The following is a 25,597-nucleotide window of genomic DNA, read 5'->3' as shown; positions in this document are numbered from 1 at the left end:
CAGACTCCAGTTATAGGAACTGTGCCCAGGGAGACGGACATTTCGAGGATAAGGATTTATTGTTAAATTAAAGTGAGATACATACCAGCTCACACCTCAAGCACGCCGTACAACATGGCATTTAACACAACGCAAATCAACGGCATGAACATCAGCAACAGGCTGACTATAAACGTAACACATGTGTGTACCCCCAACTAATAACTGCAGATACAGTACGCACTGGGACGGGCGCCCAGTATCCTCTACGGACTAAGAGAAAAGGATTTACCGGTAGGTATTAAAATCCTATTTTCTCATACGTCCTAGAGGATGCTGGGGTCACATCAAGAACCATGGGGTTATACCAAAGCTCTAGAACGGACGGGAGAGTGCGGATGACTCTGCAGCACTGATTGACCAAACATGAGGTCCTCATTAGCCAGGGTATCAAACTTGTAGAACTTCGCAAAGGTGTTTGAACCCGACCAAGTAGCTGCTCGGCAAAGTTGTAATGCCGAGACCCCCCGGGCAGTCGCCCAGGACGAGCCCACCTTTCTGGTAGAATGGGCCTTCACCGATTTCGATAACGGCAATGCAGCCGTTAAATGAGCCTGCTGAATCGTATGACAGATCCAGTGCGCAATAGTCTGCTTGGAAGCAGGAGCCCCAATTTTATTGTGAGCATACAGGATAAACAGAGCCTCTGTTTTCCTAAACTGAGCCGTTCTGATGACATAAATTTTCAAAGCTCTTACTACATCGAGAAACTTCGATTCCAGCAAGGCGTCAGTAGCCACTGGCACCACAATAGGTTGGTTCAAGTGGGACGACGAAACCACTTTTGGCAGAAACTGCTGACGAGTCATCAACTCTGCTCTATCTTCATGGAAGATCAAATAAGGGCTCTTGTGAGACAAGGCCGCCAATTCAGACACCTGCCTTGTGGATGCCAAGGCCAACAGCATGACCACTTTCCAAGTAAGGAATTTCAACTCTACCTTCTGCAAAGGTTCAAACCAATGAGATTGAAGGAACTGCAACACCACGTTAAGATCCCATGGTGCCACAGGGGGCACAAAGGGAGGTTGGATGTGCAACACGCCTTTCACGAAGGTCTGAACTTTTGGAAGGGAGGCCAATTGTTTTTGGAAGAAAACCGATAAAGCTGAAATATGAACTTTAACTGAGCCCAACTTCAAGCCCACATCCACAACGGCTTGTAGAAAATGGAGAAAACGTCCTAACTGAAATTCTTCCGTAGGAGCCTTCTTGGATTCACACCAAGACACGTATTTTCTCCAAATACGGTGGTTAAGTTTAGACGTTACTACTTTCCTGGCCTGAATTAGAGTGGGGATGACTTCCTTGGGAATATCCTTTCGGGCTAGGATCCGGCGTTCAACCTCCAAGCCGTCAAACGAAGTAGCGGTAAGTCTTGGAACACGCACGGCCCCTGCTGTAACAGATCCTCCCTTAGAGGAAGAGGCCAGGGATCTCCTATGAGTAATTCCTGAAGATCTGGATACCAAGCCCTTCTTGGCCAGTCTGGAACAATGAGGATCTCTTGAACCTTTGTTCTTCTTATGATCTTTATCACTTTTGGAATGAGAGGAAGCGGAGGAAACACGTACACCGACTGAAACACCCAAGGTGTCACCAGGGCGTCCACTGCTATTGCTTGAGGCTCTCTCGACCTGGAACAATATCTCTGAAGTTTCTTGTTGAGGCGAGACGCCATCATGTCTATTTGAGGAATTCCCCAAAGAATTGTCACTTCTGCAAAGACCTCTTGATGAAGACCCCACTCTCCTGGATGGAGATCGTGTCTGCTGAGGAAGTCTGCTTCCCAGTTGTCCACTCCTGGAATGAAGATCGCTGACAGAGCGCTTGTATGTATTTACGCCCAACGGAGCACCTTTGTGGCCTCTGCCATTGCCGCTCTGCTCTTTGTTCCGCCCTGGCGGTTTATGTACGCTACTGCTGTTATGTTGTCCGACTAAATCAAGACGGGCCGATTACGAAGATGTTCCGCTTGCAGAAGGCCGTTCTGAATGGCCCTTAACTCCAGAACGTTTATGTGTAGACGCATTTCCTGGCTTGACCATCTTCCCTGGAAGCTTTCCCCCTGCGTGACTGCTCCCTAGCCTCGGAAACTCGCATCAGTGGTCACTAAGATCCAGTCCTGGATCCCGAACCTGCGTCCCTCTAGAAGGTGAGAGCCGTGCATCCACCACAGGAGTGAGATTCTGGTCTTGGAAGACAAGGTTATCCTTCGGTGCATGTGCAGATGGGACCCGGACCACTTGTCCAACAGGTCCCACTGAAACACTCTGGCATGGAATCTGCCAAACTGAATGGCCTCGTAGGCCGCCACCATCTTCCCCAGCAACCGAGTGCATTGATGGATCGATACTCTAGTTAGTTTCATCATTTGTTTGACCAGGTTCTGAATTTACAGAGCCTTTTCCACTGGAAGAAAGACTCTCTGAAGTTCTATGTCCAGAATCATTCCCAAAAATGACAGCCGACTCGTCGGAACCAACTGTGATTTTGGCAAGTTTAGGAGCCAACCATGTTGCTGCAGAATTGTCAGGGAGAGAGTGTAATGTTCTGCATCAATTGGTCCCTGGATCTCGCCTTTATCAGGAGATCGTCCAAGTATGGGATAATCGTGACTCCTTGCTTGCGTAGGAGAACCATAATTTCGGCCATTACTTTGGTGAAAACCCTCTGAGCCGTGGACAGACCAAACGGCAACGTCTGAAATTGGTAATGACAATCCCGAACTGCAAACCTCAGGTAAGCCTGATGTGGGGGATAAATGGGAACATGCAAGTAGGCATCCTTTATGTCTACCGACACCATAAAATCCCCCTCCTCCAGACTGGAGATCACTGCCCGGAGAGATTCCATCTTGAATTTGAATTTTTTTAGATAGAAATTGAGGGATTTGAGGCTTCGGGACCACGAACAGGCTCGAATAAAAGCCTTCTCCCTGTTGAGACGTGGGAACCCCGACAATGACTTGATTGTGACACAATTTTTGTATTGCGGCGCATACCACCTTCCTGTCTGGAAGTAAAGCTGGTAAGGCTGATCTGAAAAATCGGTGAGGGGGGACGTCTTGAAACTCCAGTTTGTACCCTTGGGATACTATTTCTAAAACCCATGGGTCCAGGGCCGAACGAGCCCAGAACTGACTGAAGAGCCTGAGACGTGCCCCCACGGGTGCGGACTCCCGCAGAGGAGCCCCAGCGTCATGCGGTGGACTTGGCAGAAGCCGGGGAGGATCGTTTCCCTTTTCCCTTTCCTCTAGTAGCAAGGAAGGAAGACCCTCGGCCCTTTCTGTATTTATTGGGGCGAAAGGACTGCATCTGTTAGTGGTGTGCTTTCTTTTGTGGTGCAGGCACAAAAGGTAAAATTTATGACTTACCCGCAGTAGCCGTAGATACCAAAATCGGCGAGGCCGTCACCAAACAACACACCACCTTTATAAGGTAGAGACTCCATATCTTTCTTAGAGTCAGCATCAGCATTCCATTGATGAATCCACAATACTCTCCTAGCTGAGACTGCCATGGCATTGGCCCGTGATCCCAAGAGGCCAATATCTCTCGCAGCTTCCTTTAGGTAGACTGCAGCGTCCCTGATATGACCTAGCGTCAAAAGAATGCTAGCCCTATCCAGGGTATCCATTTGAGATGACAAGTTATCTGCTCATTTTTCAATAGCACTACTCACCCACGCAGATGCAATGGCTGGTCTGAGTAGCATACCCGTGGTGACATAAATGGATTTCAATGTACTTTCCTGTCTACGATCTGCAGGGTCCTTTAGGGCTGCCGTGTCAGGGGACGGGAGAGCCACCTTTTTGGACAGCCGTGACAGAGCTTTGTCCACAATGGGGGGGTGACTACCATTTTTCCCTATCCCCAGAGGGAAACGGATACGCCACTACAATCCTTTTGGGAATCTGAAACGTCTTGTCAGGACTTTCCCAAACCTTTTCACAAAGCGTGTTCAGTTCATGAGAGGGAGGAAATGTTACCTCAGGTTTCTTCCCTTTATACATACAGACCCTAGTATCAGGAACAGTAGGGTCCTCAGAGATATGTAATACATCTTTTATAGCCACAATCATGTACTGAATGCTCTTTGCCAGTTTTGGATCTAATCTGGCATCACTATAGTCGACACTGGAATCAGTGTCCGTGTCGGTATCAGTGTCTACCAGCTGGGCAAATGAAAGTTTCTGTGACCCTGAGGGGGGCTGGACTTGAAACACCACATCCTCTACGGATTTCTTCCAAAGCCTGGTTCTGAGACTCAGATTTATCCAATCTTTTATTTATCAGAGCCACATTTGCATTCAAAGCACTCAAAACATTCACCCAATCAGATGTCAGCGGTGCTGACAAGGTCACTCCCCCAGCCGTTTGTGTCCCTAACATAGTCTCCTCCTGGGAAGAGCACTCCGCCTCAGACATGCCGACACACGTGCACCCACACGCACAGATACACTGGGCCTATAGGGGACAGACCCACAGTAAAGCCTGTCAAAGAGTACAGAGGTAGATATTGCCAGCTCACACCCCAGCGCCCAAACCCGGTCTGAAAACACTACAGAAAATGTCCCAGACCTGCAGCGCTTTTATAAGTTACATATAATGCACCAAAATCACTGTGCCCCTCCCCCCGTTTTGCACCGTTACAGCAGTGTGAGGAAGGACCAGCATCTCTGCAGCCTTGTGGAGAGAAAATGGCGTCGGGCTGTGTGCTGTGAGGGCTAAGCCCCGCACCTGTAATGGCGCGCTTCAGACCCGCTCTTTTTTTTAATAACTTTTTTATACTGGCGGGGGTCCGGACAGTGCCCTGGCACTTAGTCCGCTCTTGCCAGGTAGTGATTTGAGTTTAAAATGCTGCCCAGGGCGCCCCTCCCCCACGCCCTGCACCCTGTAGTGCCTCTGAGTGTGGGAGCATGGCACGCAGCGCGGCCGCTGTGCCTCAAAGCAGTCACTGAAGTCTTCTGATCTTCTTCTACTCAACTGTCTTCTGACTTCTGGCTCTGCAAGGGGGGTGACGGCGGGCACTGGGAACGAGCATCTAGGCGTACCTAGCGATCAGACCCTCAGGAGCCAATGGTGTCCTGTAGCCAAAGAAGCAGAGCCTTTAAACTCACAGAAGTAGGTCTGACTTCTCTCCCCTAAGTCCCACGAAGGAGGGAGACTGTTGCCAGCAGTGCTCCCTGAAAATAAAAAACCTAACAAAGTATTTTCAGAGAAACTCAGTAGAGCTTCTCAGTGTGCATCCAGTCTGCCTGGGCACAGATTCTAAACTGGAGTCTGGAGGAGAGGCATAGAGGGAGGAGCCAGTTCACACCCCCTTTGAAAATTTTTAAGTGCCCATGTCTCCTGTGGATCCCATCTATACCCCATGGTTCTTGATGTGACCCGAGCATCCTCTAGGACGTATGAGAAAAGATTATATATATATATATATATATATATATATATATATATATATATATATATATATATATATATATATATATATATATATACACACACATATACATATATACATATTGTGACAAGAACACTGGGATAGTGTTTGAGGGCAGGTATATTTGTCCCAGGTTCTTGTCTTACATGTTTTAGAAAATGTTAACTTCTAGGAAAAATGCTTTTTGTTTTGTCTGAACCTTTTCAGTTTGCTGTAAAAGCTGGGAAAAGGCTCTGAGAGAGAGATAAGGCGAGTTCTAGACATTGGGCCCAGTTCGGGTCTTTGGCCTCACAGAGGGCTAATCAGGGTTTCAGCTGTGTAAGAGTGATATAGTGCTTCTAACCTGATTAGTATGGGCAGACTGCCTGGGAAGGCTGCAGGATCTGTGTGTGAGAGACACGCTTTCTGATGCAAGTAAGCTATACAGTATGTACTGAAGAACTCTGTGTTTTGTTTAGGGACAGTTAGGAACATCTTATGTTTAGTTAGTGCCGGACAGGCAAGGTATTTTTATTTTGGGGTTTGTTTTATTTTCTGTTTCAATAAAACTGGCCGGGGTCGGTTGTACCAGAAACTGGACTTGTGTTGTTCCTCAGCTGCTGCGGGCTGCCATATTCCCCAGGAAAAGGCACCTTGCACCCCTACAGTGTTACAACTTGGTGGAGAATGCGGGCAGGCCGTTCTGCGCATAAGTGAAAGCAGCAGCTTTGTGAGGCCTGCAGAAAACGGTGGTTTATGCAGATACAGCCCAGTGTGAAGTTACTGAGACTCACCCCTGAGGGTTTGATATATGTCCTGGGTGAAAGCAGCTGCAAAGCCGCCTGAAAAATCTGTTGACATGGAGGATCTGCTTAAAGCCTTGCTGCAAGCTACAGCGGCTCAGCAGGAGGCAAACCGACAGCAGCAGGTGGCAATGGAGGAAAATTGGAGACTACAGCAGGTGGCAATGGAGGAAAATAAGAGACAACAGCAGGCAGTTGTTGATGAACTTTACAGGCAACAGCGTCAGGATAGAGAGGCCTTAACAGAAGTGGTGCAGAGACTTGCAGCTCGGGTTGGAGATGTGGCCGTCAGTGCTCCAACCAGCTCTAGTTCTATACGAGCCAGTCACTTCCTGCAGAAAATGACAGAGGCTGATGATGTGGAGGCCTATCTGACCACGTTTGAAAGGACTGCCGAGCGTGAGAACTGGCCGAAAGCACAGTGGGCCAGTCTGCTGGCACCTTTCCTGTCAGGTGAGCCCCAAAAAAGCTTACTTTGATTTAAGCCCTGCTGAGGCTCGGGACTATGATAAACTAAAGACTGAGATCCTGACCCGCCTGGGAGTCACGCTGTCAGTACGAGCGCAACGGGTGCACCGTTGGCTGTACGCCATGGAGAAGCCTCCGCGCTCCCAGATGCACGACCTTATTCAGCTAACAAAAAAATGGCTGCAGCCAGAGACATTAACTGGTCCCCAGATGGTGGAAAGAGTCGTCATGGACCGCTACTTGAGATCTTTGCCCATGGTCCTGCGCAAGTGGGTGAGCCATGGAAACCCGGGTACTGCTGACCAGTTAGTGGACATGGTAGAGAGGTATTTGGCAGCAGAGGAACTACTGATGACCACCCAGCAACCCATAGGTCCTCGACAGCGCCCTTCAGTAAAGACTGGTAAGACTGTTCCGTGGGAAAACGTTGCTGGGCGGTTAAGAGAACGCAAGGCTGGAGAGACTGTAAACACTGGCCCTGGAAACAGGCCAATGGGGCTAGAACGGTCTATGCTGCCCAAATGGGTTGATAATCGTGTGGTTAAATGTTTTAGGTGTGGTATGCCAGGTCATGTTATTGCCAATTGCCCAGTCACGCAAGAACCCATGCAATGTGATGCTGCCTTTGAATGTCGCAGAATGTCTTTCTTTGCTAGGTTAGCTTGTACTGTGGTACCTTCACCTGAGCTGGAAAAACAAATGTGTGATGTGTTCTTAGAAGGTAACCGGGTAGAGGCCTTGCTAGATTCAGGAAGTTTAGTTACCCTCGTGAAAGCTGGGTTAGTGAACCCCTTAAAGGTCCAGCAAATACCTATTGGGGTAACTTGCATACATGGGGATACCCAACATTATGCCACTGCTGAGGTGAATATAGAAACTTGTTGTGGGTCAACAATGGTTAAAGTGGGACTGGTCCCTACCTTGGTGCATGAGGCCATAATAGGGAGGGATTTTCCTCATTTTTGGAAACTGTGGGAATCACGGTTATCAACAGATGTGAGAAGTAAAAAGCCAGTTGATAATACCAGTGATTTTATGGATGTACGTGGGTCTTCGGAACTTTCTGGCCCTTTGCCTTTTGCTAGTTTGGCGGGGGAAGTGACAGATGGGGAGTCCAGTGAGGACCCTCTTGCCGGGAACAGAGACATAGTAGTTAGAACTGAAAGCGTGCCTGACCTGGAGGTAAAGAAGGATCTGTTTGCGTCTGAACAGTTAAAGGATCCTACCTTAATAAAGGCTAGAGAGAATGTTAAGATTGTTAATGGGGAACCTGTGGTACCAGGTGACAGGGTTACGTATCCCCACATGGCCATCTGTAATGAGCTCTTGTACCACATTGTCAAAAGGGGTGAGGATGTGGTGGAACAGCTGGTAGTTCCCCAGCCTTATCGGAGAACGGTACTAGATTTAGCTCATAGTCACGTTACCGCAGGACATTTAGGGGCAGAAAAAACCACTGAAAGAGTTTTACAAAGGTTCTTTTGGCCAGGGGTATATAAAGAAGTGTCTGAATATTGTTCTTCCTGTCCTGAATGCCAGTATCATGCCCCTAGACCCCATTTCAGGAGCCCACTAGTTCCCATGCCTATTATAGAGGTCCCGTTTGACAGAATAGCCATGGATCTCGTGGGGCCCTTGTTAAAGTCTGCTCGGGGCCATCAGTATATCCTGGTAATTATGGACTATGCCACTCGATATCCTGAGGCTGTCCCTTTACGCACTATCACAACCAAGGCGATAGCTAGGGAGCTGGTGCAGGTATTTAGTAGAGTGGGAATACCAAAAGAAATTTTGACTGACCAAGGTACTCCATTTATGTCAAGGATCATGAAAGAATTGTGCAAGTTATTTAAGGTCACTCACCTCAGGACGTCCATCTACCATCCCCAAACTGACGGGTTGGTGGAAAGGTTTAATAAAACATTAAAAAGTATGTTAAAAAAGGTTGTTGAGAGAGATGGGAAAAACTGGGATTGTTTGTTGCCCTACTTGTTAATGGCCATCAGAGAAGTCCCTCAGTCCTCTACGGGGTTTTCTCCATTTGATTTGTTGTATGGTAGACACCCCAGAGGGCTGTTGGATATTGCCAAAGAGACGTGGGAAGGACAGCCCACTCCTTATAGAAGCGTTATTGAGCATGTAACACAAATGCAGGATAGGATTGCAGCCGTGGTACCTGTTGTCAGAGAGCACATGGAACAGGCCCAAAGTGCTCAACAGAGGGTCTATAACCGGAGTGCCAAGATACGGGAATTTGCTCCTGGAGATAGAGTTCTTGTTTTGGTACCCACTGTGGAAAGCAAATTCCTAGCTAAATGGCAGGGTCCATTTGAGATTAGGGAAAAAGTGAATGAGGTTAATTACAAAGTATACCAGCCGGGAAAGAGAAAACCCGAACAGATCTACCATGTTAACTTAATCAAACCCTGGAAAGATAGGTTGTCTCTGTCAGCGGAGCCTTGCCCTTCGGTGTCTTCACCCCGGTTGCTTCCCGCAGTGAAGGTGTCAGAGACATTATCAGCTGATCAGAACAATCAGGTTAAAGAATTTCTCATCCAAAATAGGGAGGTATTTTCAGAGCTGCCTGGCCGAACGACCATAATAAAACATGACATTGTCACAGAACCAGGGGTCAGGGTTCATTTAAAGCCATATAGGATTCCTGAAGCTCAGCGAGAAGCTATTTCTAAGGAAGTTAAAACCATGTTAGAACTTGGAGTCATAGAGGAGTCTAACAGTGAGTGGTCCAGTCCCATAGTGCTCATCCCGAAGCCCGACGGTAGCATACGCTTCTGTAATGACTTTCGTAAGTTAAATGAGGTGTCCAAGTTTGACGCATACCCCATGCCCCGTGTGGATGAGCTTGTAGAAAGGCTGGGAACAGCCAGGTTTCTCACCACATTGGACCTGACCAAAGGTTACTGGCAAATACCTTTATCTGATAGCGCCAAAGAAAAAACAGCCTTTTCGGTTCCGGAGGGGCTGTACCAGTATAAGATGTTACCCTTTGGGTTGCATGGGGCTCCAGCAACCTTTCAACGGGCGATGGATAAAATTTTGAGGCCCCATAGAAAATATGCAGCTGCCTATTTGGATGATGTGGTAATTCACAGTACAGACTGGGGGTCCCATTTGGTTAAAGTACAAGCAGTACTGGACTCAATCAGAGAGGCAGGGTTAACTGCTAACCCAAAGAAGTGCTGCCTCGCAATGGAGGAGGTCAAATACTTGGGCTTCACCATAGGCAGAGGTCTGATTAGGCCCCAATTGAATAAAGTTGATGCTATTCAAAACTGGCCTCGTCCAGTGAATAAAAAACAGGTAAGGGCTTTTTTGGGAATTACTGGGTACTATAGACGGTTTATTCCTAATTTTGCGACCACAGCGGTGCCGTTGTCAGACCTTACCAAAGGGAAGCAGTCAAATGTGGTGAAATGGAACCCTGATGCAGAAAAGGCGTTCCAAGCATTAAAAGTGGCTTTGTGTTCACAACCGGTGTTGATAACACCAGATTTTTCAAAAGAATTTGTGGTACAGACAGATGCCTCAGAGGTAGGGATAGGTGCTGTGCTGTCCCAAACCAGAGATGGGGACGAACACCCTATCATTTATTTGAGTAGGAAACTCAATGAGCATGAAAAAAGGTATGCCATTGTGGAAAAGGAGGCTTTGGCCATTAAGTGGGCACTAGATACCTTGAGATATTACCTCTTGGGTAGACAATTCAGACTAGTGACAGACCATGCCCCTTTAAAATGGATGTATGTAAATAGAGGCAAGAATGCTCGTGTAACTAGATGGTTTCTAGCGTTGCAGGACTTTAAGTTTACTGTCGAACATAGACCGGGAACACAATTGGCCAACGCAGATGCATTGTCTCGCATCTTCTGTTTGGGGGCTACAAGTGTTCCGGCCCCTAGGTCGAAACAGGGGAGGGGGATATGTGACAAGAACACTGGGATAGTGTTTGAGGGCAGGTATATTTGTCCCAGGTTCTTGTCTTACATGTTTTAGAAAATGTTAACTTCTAGGAAAAATGCTTTTTGTTTTGTCTGAACCTTTTCAGTTTGCTGTAAAAGCTGGGAAAAGGCTCAGAGAGAGATAAGGCGAGTTCTAGACATTGGGCCCAGTTCGGGTCTTTGGCCTCACAGAGGGCTAATCAGGGTTTCAGCTGTGTAAGAGTGATATAGTGCTTCTAACCTGATTAGTATGGGCAGACTGCCTGGGAAGGCTGCAGGATCTGTGTGTGAGAGACACGCTTTCTGATGCAAGTAAGCTATACAGTATGTACTGAAGAACTCTGTGTTTTGTTTAGTGACAGTTAGGAACATCTTATGTTTAGTTAGTGCCGGACAGGCAAGGTATTTTTATTTTGGGGTTTGTTTTATTTTCTGTTTCAATAAAACTGGCCGGGGTCGGTTGTACCAGAAACTGGACTTGTGTTGTTCCTCAGCTGCTGCGGGCTGCCATATTCCCCAGGAAAAGGCACCTTGCACCCCTACAGTGTTACAATATACATACACACATATATAAATAAGTAAATAAATATGGGTACCGGCGACAAGTGCGGCTAAAAACAGTGGTTTAATGTGCTTAAAATTAAAAGCCAAAAAAAGGCTTGATCAAGTCTGATGAGACGAAACGCATTGGTCCTGCACTGACCCCCCACTGATTTCAGGTTAAGTCTGATTTCCTATCCTTTATTTTCATATGGTCTTTTATATGAAAAAAAAAAAAATCTTGTGTTTTAAACGTCTGTTTTTGAAGCTGTTTTTACTCTCATATACATTAAAACTTGGTTTTATAATTTTATACCTTTTTTTGGCTTTTAATTTTAAGCACATTAAACCACTGTTTTTAGCCGCACTTGTCGCCGGTACCCCTATCTCCCCATTTTTTATACCTTTTAACAATACTATACCAGTGTTGTATTTTTAGGGTTTGGCTGACACCATTTGATAAGGTTACACGGGCTTTCATAGTGTTTTTTATTACACTTGTAACGTATTGTTCATTTACATAGTCTTACTGAGACTTCACCTCACAAGTGGCGCTGTACTATTTCCTCTTGCATAATAAATATATATATATATATATATATATATATATATATATACACATATATACACACACACACACACACACACACACACACACACACATATATACACACACACCCACATTTGTGTATGGTGCGGCACTCCAAGCCTAAATAAGCACTCGGGCAACGGCTGGAGCCGTAAACAACGTTTCAGTTTATAACGTTGATTAGGATCAAGTTATAAACTAAAAACGTTGCTCGAGTGCTTATTAAGGCTTGGAGTACCGCACCACGGTCATGAGGGAGTGCTATGTTTAACTTTTTTCTGGGTTACTACACAACAGACTGACGATTTGATTGCTGCTTTTCCATCGCTAACATTGTGTATGCGCATTAACACTGCAAGGACAGGACCAGGCAGTGTCAGCTGTTTTTGCGCTAAATGTAGCATTCAGTATCCACCAGGGCAGATGTCCTAGCTCAGGGGGCAAATATAAATTATTCCAGAGATCGCCACATTTATTGATAAGGGTTGTTGGGTTTGAGAAAAGATATATCACAATTTTAATAAGTACTGTAGATCTCTTAGGGGAAGATTCAATTAGCTGCCAGGCCTAATGCACAGGAGAATACGGACAGCGAAAGGACTGAATAGGACAGGAGAGGGTTAAACCCCTCAGGCTGGGGGCGGACCAGGGAAACATCAGGTTTTTAGTGGCCTATGGGTGCAGAGGGTAGGGGTTCTTGTCCCTGAGTTGTAAGGGAGCTGGCAGTTAGGTCAGCGTCAGCCTCTTTACTAGAAGATTTTGGACAGGAAGGAGCTGTACTCTGTGCAGTTACTTAGTGCTGTGATATTTGGGCTCTTGTTCATTGCTCCAGTTTATATTGAGTCCCTCTTTATATTATTACTCATATTAATAGAATCACTTGCATACATACATACATACATACATACACTAAGTTACTTCACATTACATTCATACACATACACTTTCAGTCACTCTCCCATCAGCATGCCCCGCCCGCAGCATTTCCCCAGGACCCCTGTCCGTTACCTCACTGAGGAGGCCAGCGCTCTAGTGCCTGCAGCTCCCAGCTGTGGAGCCATTGCGTGGTTCCCCCTCTGATGGCAGCGGGGACATGCTGCTCAACATCTTACCGCCACTGCTTCTCCCTCGCTGCCGCGGACGGCCCCCCTCCCCGGCCGGACAATACATGGCGGTGGCCGGCGGGGGGCTGACACGGCGTGTCTACGGCCCGCTAGTGCTCAGCCCTCCTTGGCGGCAGATGCAGCGGGAGCGCGCAGCCTGACTGACACTCACATGAGGCCTCCTCTCTCTTCCCAGCCGGTGCGGGGTGCCGTCCCCAGCCGGCCGGAAGTTACTGCTGCGGGCAGCTGTGGGACACCAGCTGCTGCCATTGTTGCAGGTGGCAGCACGCCAGCCTCGGCAGGGGGGACAGGTGCGGGGGGCACTGTTGACCACCTCTACAATAGGGGGCAGTCACGTGGGAGGCGCAGGTGGGGTTTAGCCGGTAGATAAACGGTTGTGTCTATGTTGCCTTCGTGCTAAGGACCTGGACGTGACAAAACGAGAGGGCAGGAGAGCACTTCCGCCCTTACAGCATCTAAATGTCTCCTTCGTTCTCAGATCGTTTGGGGCAAATTTATTTCTCTATGCAGCATTGGACGCTCGCCACGCATCGGGCTCGGTGTCTCGCTTCGCTCGCCACACTTTACTATTCCAAATACATTGTGACATGGACCCAGGGGGTTATGGGAAAGGTCCTTAGCGCGAAGAGAATCTAGACGCTACCGTAGATAAACTGCTAATGCCTCAGACAAGGCTGCTGGGGCTAGTGATACTGAGCCGGCAGTTTCCTCAGCTGTGAGGGGTAATGCTCGGCACAGGCTTGAGGATGGGCACGCTGGCGGGCGAGCTGTTGGCTGCAGGGCCGACGGTGCTGCCAACTCTGAGGGGGCTGCGCCAGGAGCCGTGGGTGTTACGTTGGTCTCTGGTGTTGACCCCTCTGTGTTGGCTTCAGCCATGGCCTCCGCTTTGTCACCATTAGCGGCGGCCATGGCTCAGGTTGGTACATCCAGTGGGCCGGATGCTTCTGGGGACGCTGTGGCGCAGTTGCTGAGGGCTTTCCAGGACATCGGTGCGGCTGCGGCGATGCTTGGTTTCGGGGCATCCCTAGCTGCTCCGGTTGTGGCGAGTCGTGCTGCTTTGTCTAGCCCCTGCGAGCGGTGCTTCAGCTCCGGTGTTTTTCTCCTCTATTGCAGGTGGTTCAAGCGATGCCAGCGGGGACACCGATAAGGAGGCGCTCCTTTTATCTGTGGCTGGGTCGACGCAGGGTGATCCCTCCGGGTCGGATGGCGAGTCTGGTGCGGTTTCTGTTACTAGTCGAGGTTCATCGACGTCCAGTCATTTTTCAGGTAGATCTTCACGGCCTCTGCGTCTGTCGCTGGCGTCCGGCAGTACGGCAACTAGGGCCAAGAAGCAGGCAGTGCACTACGCGCAGCGTGAAGCCAACAGGAGATATGGCATGCAGCGACGTTTGTCCTCGAGTGCACGTCGGGCTAGGAAGCGGCGAAATTTGCTAGGCGTGGTACACTGCGACTACACAAAAGGTACTGCGGGGTCTTCGTGATAGCTGTTGGAAGCGTATACGCAGGGGAGAGTATGTAGACATTTTCACCGAAGAGGCTAAGAAGGCTTTTCGCGAGACGAAAGCGAAGGGTGGTATTGGGGTTGAAGCCTTCAGGTCTTATGATAATTGGCTAGCCGGTTTCTGCGTGTTTGCGGCTTGCTATTTGGAGGATCGGCCAGGCGAATATTTGAATATCATTAGGTATATTAATTTAGTACATTAGATGCAGCGCAAGTACAAAGGTACTGAATGGCGGGTTTATGATGAGGAGTTCAGGCGTAAGCAGGATTGCTTGGAGGTGATAGACTTTGGCTGCAAGGATGTGGAAGTCTGGTTAGATATTGCGAGGTCAGCGCAGGGAAGTAAGATTGTAAGCTTGCGAGCAGGGCCTTCCTACCTCTATGACTGTTATCACCCAGTTTGTTATTGTTATTTCAAATTGTAAAGCGCAACGGAATTTGCTGCGCTATATAAGAAACTGTTAATAAATAAATAAATAAATAAATAAATAAATAAGGAGGCGCTGACTGTGCCACCTGAAGCCGATAATCTGCCGGCGCGTGGGTGGAGCGGTGCGATCAAATTTTACGCCCACGTCAAAAGGCAAGTGTTACGCTTTTAACAACGCCTCTTGCACTCTAAGACAGCGGTGTCGTTTTCGACACCTCTGCTTGCATTGTAACGGGACACATCCCGCTTCCAATTGCTTCCGCTCGGGTAAGTGGGGTTCCAAGCCAGGCAGTAGCGCACCGCCCAAGCAGGCTGGCAGCAATGTCCCTAAATAGGGCACCCACCCCTGTCCGTTTGGCAGCCATGGCCAAATGGTTGGAGTGGTATCCGAACCGGGTTGATGCAGAGTTCTTGTTTTCGGGTTTTCGTTTTGGTTTTCGCTTGCCAGTTGAAAAGGGAGGTGGTTGTTAGTTGCCCCAAAGATTTGCCGTCGGCTCGAGTTTTTCCTGAGGTTCATCGGGAAAGAGTTGAGAGGGAGGTTAGGCTAGGGAGGATGGCGGGCCCCTTTTCACGAGCTCCCTTGGAGAACTTGATTGTCTCACTCGTGGCAGGTTTCATCTGTCTTACACGTTGGGGTCCTCTGTTAATGATGAGATACCTCCAGAGCATTGCTCGGTGGGGTATCAGTCGTTTGATGAGGCACTTTGCTTGGTACAGGCGCATGGCCCCGGGGCCCTTATGGCTAAGATAGATGTGGAGTCTGCTTTCCGCTTGCTCCCTTTACACCCGGATTAATTTCAGTACCTTGGGTTCCGAGTGGGCCGGGATTATTTTATGGATAAATGCCTGCCAATGGGATGCTCTGTTTCCTGCGCATTTTTTGAGCGTTTCAGCACTTTCCTGCACTGGTGTGTAGAGATTTCCTGCGGGGGTCGGGGTATAGTCCGCTATCTCAACGCTTTTCTTTGCGTGGGCCCCGTGGGTTCTCTGCGTTGCAGCAGACTGTTTTCCTTGCACGCTCTCTTCTGGCATTTCAGGGTACCAGTGGCGGAAGTCAAGACTGAAGGGCCGCATACGTGCCTGTCATTTTTGGGTATCGAAATCGATACTGTTGCAGGGGCTTGTCGTTTGCCACGAAACAAGGTGGCGAAGCTTTGCGATACGATTGCGCTGTGCTCAGGTAGGATGAAGGTGACCCTTCGTCAGGCCCAATCTCTGCTAGGCCTGTTGAACTTTGCCTGTCGCGTTATTCCCATGGGGAGGGTATTTTGCGCAAGCTCGAGCGTGCCACGGCCGGTGTTGCCAAGCCGCATTATTTTGTCCGCCTTTCTTCCGAGATACGGAGAGACATGTCTGTTTGGGTTTAATTTTTTGCGGATTTTAATGGTGTTTGGTTGGCCCCGTCCGTCGACAACTGCGCGCTGCAGCTTTTCACTGACGCAGTGGGATCTTCGGGTTTCGAATGTTACCTGAATGGTTCTTGGTGTGTTGCTCCTTGGCCTGCAAGTTGGCAGTGGAGGGGTCTCACGAAGGACCTCTTGCTGCTCAAGTTGTTCCCTATATTAGTGGCTTTGGAAGTGTGGGGCAAGCAGCTTAGTGAGTGCAGCATCATTTTCAGGTGCGACAACCTGGGCATGGTGCATGCCATTAATAACCAGTGAGCTAAGGCATTGCCAGTGCTGCGGGTCCTTGCGCGAGTAGTGCTGCTTTGCATGCAGCGCAATGTGTTGTTTCAAGCTCGGCACGTTCCCGGTGTGGATAACGCAATCGCCGACGCCTTATCTAGGGGTCAATGGGATCGGTTTCGTGTGTTGGCTCCGGAGGCTGATCCGGTTTGTTTGTCCTGCCCCTCTTCTGTTTGGCAGGTTATCGTGCCGGATTAGAAGGTTTGGCTGCAAATTCACTTGCCCCGGTCACTTTACAGATGTACCAATGGGCCTGGACGGAGTGGGAAGTTTTCCCGTGACCAAGGGCCTCGAGGTGAGACCGATTGTACGCTTTTGCTGTAATTTGTTTGCAAACTCTTTTTGGATGGTCAGTCGAGATCAACGGTTTCTCGTTACCTTGCGGGGATTTCCGTTTTCTCCAACTTGCGAAGTATTCCGGACTACACAAAGGATTTCCTTTTAACTAAGGCCATGCGGGGTTGGGCGCGGCTGGCGCCCGCTCCTCCTGATAAAAGGCATCCCATTGATAGCTCCCTGCTATCTTCCATCTTGGTAGCGGTTGCAGAGGTGGCGGTGTCTGGGTTTGAGACGCTTTTATTTCGATTAGCGTTTTCCATGGCATACCATGAAGCGTTTCGGGTGTCGGAATTGGTGGCTTCGTCCAAACAGACTAATGCGACCATGTTGCGTTCGGATGTCGTCATGGGAGAGAGGTCCTTGCTATGCAGACTGCACCGGTCCAAAAAGGACCAACTGGGTCATGATCGTTGGGTCACGATGGTGCCCTCAAGGGACGACCAGGTATGTCCGGTGGCTTTGGCCAATATGTATGTGGAAGTACGGCCATCCTCTGGGGGGTCATGGCTTCTACATGCGGATGGTTCACCGCTGACCAAATATCAGTTTGGCTGGATTCTCCGGCGCCGTCTGCCTGGTTTGGGGTTCTCTCTTGGGGACTTCAGCACTCACTCTGCCGCATTTGCTGGCCGCTCTGTGGACGAAATTAAGGCTTTGGGCCGATGGTGGTCAGCCAGTTATAAGCGTTTCATTCGGCCACTCCCTCGGTAGTTGTGCTGTTTTTGTTTATTCTGGATCATGTTTCTTGCTTGTTTTTGCCTGTCTTTGTCTGTGGTGTTTCACGTCTTGTTAGTCTCCCCCTGTCCTCCCTACTCGGAGATTAGCTACTCATCACTGTTGACAGTGGGGTCTGGAGTTCTTTAACAATTTTTTACCTGTACTGATGGACTGAATCTGACCTACTCATTCGGCTAATTGGCTTTTCAATTATAAGTTCCTCAGCTGGTTTTTAAGTTTCACCTCCAGCCGAGTTCACCTGTTTTTCCCCCATCCCCCCCCCCCCTTTTGTTATTTTATCATGGCTCTTCCTCCTGTTTCTTTTTGTTGCTTTGACTGGCCTGAAGCTTGTTTTTATGGAAATTTCCATACACTATTCTTCCTTTTGGCAGATCCTCTATTAAAGTTATTGCATGCATTTCCGTTGCCTAGGCTCTGATCTATATTTGTACCTCAGATTTTAACTGGGGTACTTAATTTGTTCTATTTTCCCCTCAATTGTAGGTGTAGTAACTGTAGTAACTGATGTGTTGGAGGTCTGGGTGGTCGGACACTCCTTTGTGTATTGGGCGGCTGAATTGATGCTTTCAGAAGGGGCTCAGTCTTTGGTAGGACAAGCAGGTGTCCGTTGGATTGGTGTGCAGGGTATGTTGTGGAAGGATTTGAAGCCCAAGCTGCTTGGTCAGGTGCGGCTTTTTGGGTTACCTAGGATTTTGGTAATTCATCTTGGATGTAATGATTTGGGGAAGGTGTCCACGATGCAGCTGCGCTTTGACATCATCCATGACATACCGCGCATTATGAGGGCTTGGTCGTCCTGTACGGTGAGATAGTACCTATATTGTTTTGGCATGGAGTGGTAGATCGCAGGGTGTTAGATAAGTCTAGAAAGAAGCTGAATTCTGCTGTGTCCAAGGTGGTGGTAGCCAATGGTGGGTTTGTGGTTAGGCATTCTAGGATCAGGTTTAGATATTTTTACCTGTTTAGGAAAGATGGGGTGCATTTGGCTGAGGAAGGCTTGTCTATCTTTGTTGAGGACCTGTTTTTGGTGTTTGCCGGTTTGGTTTAGGGGTATGGTGGCGGTGCATGGTTTCTGTTGTCAGAACCTCGCTTGTTGGCGGGAAAGAACGGATTATTACCTGTTGTTGGTTGAGTTTGCTAATTATTTTGGGTGTGCTCACCTTCGATGAATGTTATAATATCTGCTGAATCACCTTAACGTGGGCAGCCTCACCATCCAGACGGGTGGGTAGTCAAGTGGAGGTTGACTGGATACCTTTGTTTAGTGTTTTAGTGTTGTGACTTGGCTGGGTTTGTATAGAGCTTTGGTGTGGACTGTTACTACCGTTCTTTCTGGCCGCCATACTCTTAATTTATTTACTCTATTTTTAGATTTATTAGTTTACTACTTATAAATATATAGCCACAGGGATGTATCTACCTGTTGGCCAGGATGGCACTCGCCAGGGGCACCAGGCAAGGAGGGAGCGCCGTCCGGCTGTGCCATCCATGGCCAGGGGGTAGAACCAAGTGGTACTGTTAGACTTGGTGACTGTGTTAGTGTCGGCGCCAGTGTCCGGCAGCAGCACACTGCACCTTGCTTGTAATCAGACTCAACATAAACTACAGCTCCCAGCAGCCCTTGTTGCTGGGAGCTCCCTGCACCAAGGGCTGCTAGGAGCTGTAGTATACTTTGAGTCTGCTTGATCACTAGCGCTGAGCTGTGCCGCTGGACACGGACGCCGGCAGTGACAGACAATCACCAGGTACAGTCAGAGCCGGATTATGGAGAGGGGGTCAAGGCACAGAACTGCACTGCATTGGGCTAGGGCCATGGACGGAGTGGAAGCACGGGGGTGGGACTACACGACACTCAGCCCAGCAGCATGGAGGAGAGGGAGAGAGGACAATGAGCTACTAAAGTACATGCAGTCAGTGTACCCTGTCTGTAATGTGGGGGGGGGGGGGGGGGGGATACAATATAGTCTGTCTGTATGTGTGTCTGTGACTGAATTTATGCATGTGTCTGACTGTGTGTGTGTGTGTGTGTGTACTGTATTTGTGTGTTTTAGTGTGTGACTATATGTGAATAAGTGTGTAACTATGTACAGTATGTGACTGTATTTGTATATACAGTATGTGACTGTATTTGTATATACTGCATGTGTGACTGTACTGTATATCATATGTATGCGTTTTGTGTGTGACTATGTATGTAAGTGTATATGTGTCTGCCTATGGCCAGGATCAGATATACTAATGGCAAATGTGGTTTGACCGCATTCCCCATATAAAATTAGGAATATATAATTTATTAAACTGGTCCACATTTCCATTTTCTATTTGCATTCCCCATATGCCCTGAATAGACTGTTTTTTTTTATAGGGGTATGACTGTGTGGCGTAACGTGAATAAGAGACACTACTGTGCGGTGTAATGTGAGTAATGGACACTACTGTGCGGTGTAATGTGAGTAATGGACACTACTGTGCGGTGTAATGTGAGTAATGGACACTACTGTGCGGTGTAATGTGAGTAATGGACACTACTGTGCGGTGTAATGTGAGTAATGGACACTACTGTGTGTGTAATGTGATACTGTGTGGCATAATTTAAATTGGAAGTACTATTGTGTGGCCATGCCTCTTTCCCACAAGGCCACATTCCTTTTTTGACACACATCCCTTATTTCAAGTGTGTGTGTGTGTGGGGGGGCTGCCCCCGACTTCGCCAGGGGCGCTCGGACCCCTAGATACACCCCTGAATGGCCATCAAATTTTTCTGCCAAATTCAAGTCTCTGAGTCTTTATTTTAGATGTTACATTTAATTGTTTGTCACTGAATGGAGATTAACTGGACGGCCCTCAGCCGTTAAGGGGTTTAATATATTCTAGAAACCATGGGTTAACTCCAGGGACGTGCAGTCAGGGGAGGCAGTGCCTCCCCTGTCATTTGATTAAAATAATATAAAAAAAAAAGATACTTATGACACATGTTCTGTGTCATAAGTATCAGCTGTAGCCTTTATATTATTTTAATCATTTCTACTTTATAAAAAAAAGTTTTGTTTGTGTTTCAGAGGCACCGCTCTCGGTGCCTCCAACTAACTATCTGAAACAGCCGGAAGTGGGGGGCGGGGCCGATCATCAGGCAGGAAAAGCCCATTACAAAAATCTCTATAAGCGGCACCTACTGGAAGTGCCGCTTTGTCACGCCCCTGTTACTGAGTTATCTATGATTGGCCAGTGGCAGTGCCCCCACCCCCATGATCTCAGGGTTTTTAAATTATTATTATTTAAATATTTGGCCCGCCCCCCTAAGCCCGCCTACCGGTAGCTACACAGAGCAACAGCAGTCCTACGAATGGAGGGGAAAGTAGGGCATCGCGGTTCCGGATTAAGTCGGTAGCTGCAGTGCAGGGATTATTCTGCTCGGCTGCAGGATCCACCGTCAGCAGCAGCACGCCCAGAAGCGGCGGTAGAGAGGAGAGAGAGCTGCTGCTGGACGCAGTGTCTGGAGAGCAGAAGACTCATCCCCGACTCCTGCAGGCTGAACCAGCGGCTTCATGCTCCTCTCCTCCAGTGGTGCCAGTGACAGCGCTGCGTAGCCGACACTGGGGGATGAGACTTCATGACGTCTCATCCCCTGAGAAGGCGATGAGGATTGAAACTCTACTGCGGGGGTCGGGACTCTGGAGCTGGATAGCCTGCCCCAAGGTCAGTCAGAGTGGGGGGGGGGGGGGGGGTCGTCAAACTGGGGGGGATCATTGCATATATTTTATGAAGTGGGAGTAAAAGGTTTATGAAATAAAGGGTGGGAGTGAGAGCGGGTACAAAATAATTATTGGGTGGGAGGATTATTAAAGATGATGGGTGGGGTTGAGGGGTCCACTAAATATATAAGGGGAGAGGGTGTACAGATGGAGCCACGCTAATTGTGGCTCCATCTGTGCCTGGGCCCAAAGCCGCGTCTGGGGCGCGCACGCGTACACGCCCCATTCACTAGAATGGGATAGTCTCTGTGCACTCCCAGCATGACTAGGTGGACGGATCGCCTAGTCATGCCGGGAGCACACTAATGCGATGGATTCGCACTAGATGAGTGCGTCTTCATCTGTATATATACCAAGACTCGCCACTCATATCAAACAGTCCAGGTGCCCTCCAATGCAGGGGTTAAAGAGAGTGATCTGGCGTCACTCATGGTCACAGTATAAATAATGGTAAGGCAGTTACATCTGTATACTTCTCAACGTTTAAATTGTATGAAAAGTTTTCAGTTATAAAATTGAAACACAGAAGTTTATAGGTGTAACCGCTTTATCAATATTTATACACTGACTGCGAGTGCTGCCCTGTAGAAGTGGAACTGCTGGAGGAAGAGCAGCCCCGCCATAGGGAGCAGGTTTGGTAATTCCTCTCTCTGTTATTGGCGTGGGCCACGGCTGGCTGCGATTGGCGGGCACTTTGTTTTGACATGGGCTAAGCTCACCCATGCTGTATCGTGGACCCAAGGCTGTACTGCATATGTTGTATGCATACTGCTGACAGAGTGGGACAGTAATGTGCTCTCCCTAGTATCACCCTTTCCCAGTCACCCTCTACTGTCACCCACAGCTGGCATCAACTGCTGTCACCCTCTCCATGTCACCCACAGCTGGTACTGACTGCTGGTACCCTCTCTCTGCCACCTACTGCTGTCACCATGTCACTGTCACCCTCTTCCTGTCACCAGCTCCCTGGCATCACCCTCTCCCTGTCACCTACTACTGTCACTCTCTTCTGGCATCACCCTCTCCCTGTCACCCTCACCCTGGCATCACCCTCTCCCTGTCACCCACTGTATCTCCCCTGCATCACTGTCTCCCCATCACTCTCTCCTGTCACCCTCTGCCTTTCCATCATCCTCTCCTCATCATATGGCCACACCTCTTGGTGTGAGGCCACACCCTCACTGCAAGGCCACAACCATTTTTTTTGGAGCACATGTGCCTGCAGCGCATGCAGGGACAGTGGCGGTAGCAGCAGGGCCGGTTCTAAACCTTGTGGCACCAAGGGCGAAAGTTACCTTTGGCGCCCCCCCACCCCCAAAAGGCAAAAATAAGATTTTACTTACCGATAAATCTATTTCTCGTAGTCCGTAGTGGATGCTGGGGACTCCGTCAGGACCATGGGGATTAGCGGCTCCGCAGGAGACGGGGCACAAAAATAAAGCTTTAGGATCAGGTGGTGTGCACTGGCTCCTCCCCCTATGACCCTCCTCCAAGCCTCAGTTAGGATACTGTGCCCGGACGAGCGTACACAATAAGGAAGGATTTTGAATCCCGGGTAAGACTCATACCAGCCACACCAATCACACCGTACAACTTGTGATCTGAACCCAGTTAACAGTATGACAAACGTAGGAGCCTCTGAACAGACGTCTCACAACAATAACAACCCGATTTTTTTGTAACAATAACTATGTACAAGTATTGCAGACAATCCGCACTTGGGATGGGCGCCCAGCATCCACTACGGACTACGAGAAATAGATTTATCGGTAAGTAAAATCTTATTTTCTCTGACGTCCTAGTGGATGCTGGGGACTCCGTCAGGACCATGGGGATTATACCAAAGCTCCCAAACGGGCGGGAGAGTGCGGATGACTCTGCAGCACCGAATGAGAGAACTCCAGGTCCTCTTTAGCCAGGGTATCAAATTTGTAGAATTTTACAAACGTGTTCTCCCCCGACCACGTAGCTGCTCGGCAGAGTTGTAATGCCGAGACCCCTCGGGCAGCCGCCCAGGATGAGCCCACCTTCCTTGTGGAATGGGCCTTGACAGATTTAGGCTGTGGCAGGCCTGCCACAGAATGTGCAAGTTGAATTGTGCTACAAATCCAACGAGCAATCGTCTGCTTAGAAGCAGGAGCACCCAGCTTGTTGGGTGCATACAGTATAAACAGCGAGTCAGATTTTCTGACTCCAGCCGTCCTTGAAATATATATTTTCAATGCCCTGACAACGTCCAGCAACTTGGAATCCTCCAAATCGCTAGTAGCCGCAGGCACCACAATAGGCTGGTTCAGGTGAAACGCTGACACCACCTTAGGCAGAAACTGAGGACGCGTCCGCAGTTCTGCCCTGTCCGAATGGAAAATCAGATATGGGCTTTTATACGATAAAGCCGCCAATTCTGACACTCTCCTGGCTGAAGCCAGAGCCAGTAGCATGGTTACTTTCCATGTAAGATATTTCAAATCCACCGATTTGAGTGGCTCAAACCAATGGGATTTGAGAAAATCCAAAACTACATTAAGGTCCCACGGAGCCACTGGGGGCACAACCGGGGGCTGTATATGTAGTACTCCTTTTACAAAAGTCTGGACTTCAGGAACTGAAGCCAATTCTTTCTGGAAGAAAATCGACAGGGCCGAAATTTGAACCTTAATGGACCCCAATTTGAGGCCCATAGACAATCCTGTTTGCAGGAAATGTAGGAATCGACCCATTTGAAATTCCTCCGTGGGGGCCTTCCTGGCCTCACACCACGCAACATATTTTCTCCAAATGCGGTGATAATGTTGTGCAGTCACCTCCTTCCTGGCTTTGACCAGTGTAGGAATGACCTCTTCCGGAATGCCTTTTTCCCTTAGAATTCGGCGTTCAACCGCCATGCCGTCAAACGCAGCCGCGGTAAGTCTTGGAATAGACACTGTCCCTGCTGAAGCAGGTCCCGTCTTAGAGGTAGAGGCCACGGATCTTCCGTGAGCATCTCCTGAAGTTCCGGGTACCAAGTTCTTCTTGGCCAATCCGGAGCCACGAGTATCGTTCTTACTCCCCTTTGCCGTATAATTCTCAGTACTTTTGGTATGAGAGGCAGAGGAGGAAACACATACACTGACTGGAACACCCACGGTGTTACCAGAGCGTCCACAGCTATTGCCTGAGGGTCTCTTGACCTGGCGCAATACCTGTCCAGTTTTTTGTTGAGGCGACGCCATCATATCCACCTTTGGTTTTTCCCAACGGTTCACAATCATGTGGAAGACTTCTGGATGAAGTCCCCACTCTCCCGGGTGTAGATCGTGTCTGCTGAGGAAGTCTGCTTCCCAGTTGTCCACTCCCGGAATGAACACTGCTGACAGTGCTATCACATGATCTTCCGCCCAGCGAAGAATCCTTGCAGCTTCTGCCATTGCTCTCCTGCTTCTTGTGCCGCCCTGTCTGTTTACGTGGGCGACTGCCGTGATGTTGTCCGACTGGATCAACACCGGCTGACCCTGAAGCAGGGGTTTTGCCAGGCTTAGAGCATTGTAAATCGCTCTTAGCTCCAGTATATTTATGTGAAGAGACATCTCCAGGCTTGACCATACTCCCTGGAAGTTTCTTCCCTGTGTGACCGCTCCCCAGCCTCTCAGACTGGCATCCGTGGTCACCAGGACCCAGTCCTGTATGCCGAATCTGCGGCCCTCTAACAGATGAGCACTCTGCAACCACCACAGAAGAGACACCCTTGTCCGTGGCGATAAGGTTATCCGCTGATGCATCTGCAGATGCGATCCGGACCATTTGTCCAGCAGATCCCACTGAAAAGTTCTTGCGTGAAATCTGCCGAATGGAATCGCTTCGTAAGAAGCCACCATTTTTCCCAGGACCCTTGTGCAATGATGCACTGACACTTTTCCTGGTTTTAGGAGGTTCCTGACTAGCTCGGATAACTCCCTGGCTTTCTTCTCCGGGAGAAACACCTTTTTCTGGACTGTGTCCAGAATCATCCCTAGGAACAGCAGACGTGTCGTCGGAAACAGCTGCGGTTTTGGAATATTTAGAATCCACCCGTGCTGTCGTAGAACTACTTGAGATAGTGCTACTCCGACCTCCAACTGTTCTCTGGACCTTGCCCTTATCAGGAGATCGTCCATTTTCTTTGAAGAAGAATCATCATTTCGGCCATTACCTTGGTAAGGACCAGGGGTGCTGTGGACAATCCAACCG

General features: G+C 48.8%; 1 protein-coding gene across 1 annotated transcript in view; it reads right to left on the bottom strand.

Annotated features, from left to right (window-relative positions):
- The window catches only part of DOHH (deoxyhypusine hydroxylase), a 119,407-nt gene that overhangs the window by 56,785 nt on the left and 37,025 nt on the right, over window positions 1–25,597 (bottom strand). The window lies entirely within an intron of this gene.

This window comes from Pseudophryne corroboree, chromosome 1 (genome assembly GCF_028390025.1).
Source record: "Pseudophryne corroboree isolate aPseCor3 chromosome 1, aPseCor3.hap2, whole genome shotgun sequence".
NCBI lineage: Eukaryota > Metazoa > Chordata > Amphibia > Anura > Myobatrachidae > Pseudophryne > Pseudophryne corroboree.
Note: the sequence above shows the minus strand (reverse complement) of the source record. Positions and strands in the feature narration are given on the sequence as shown.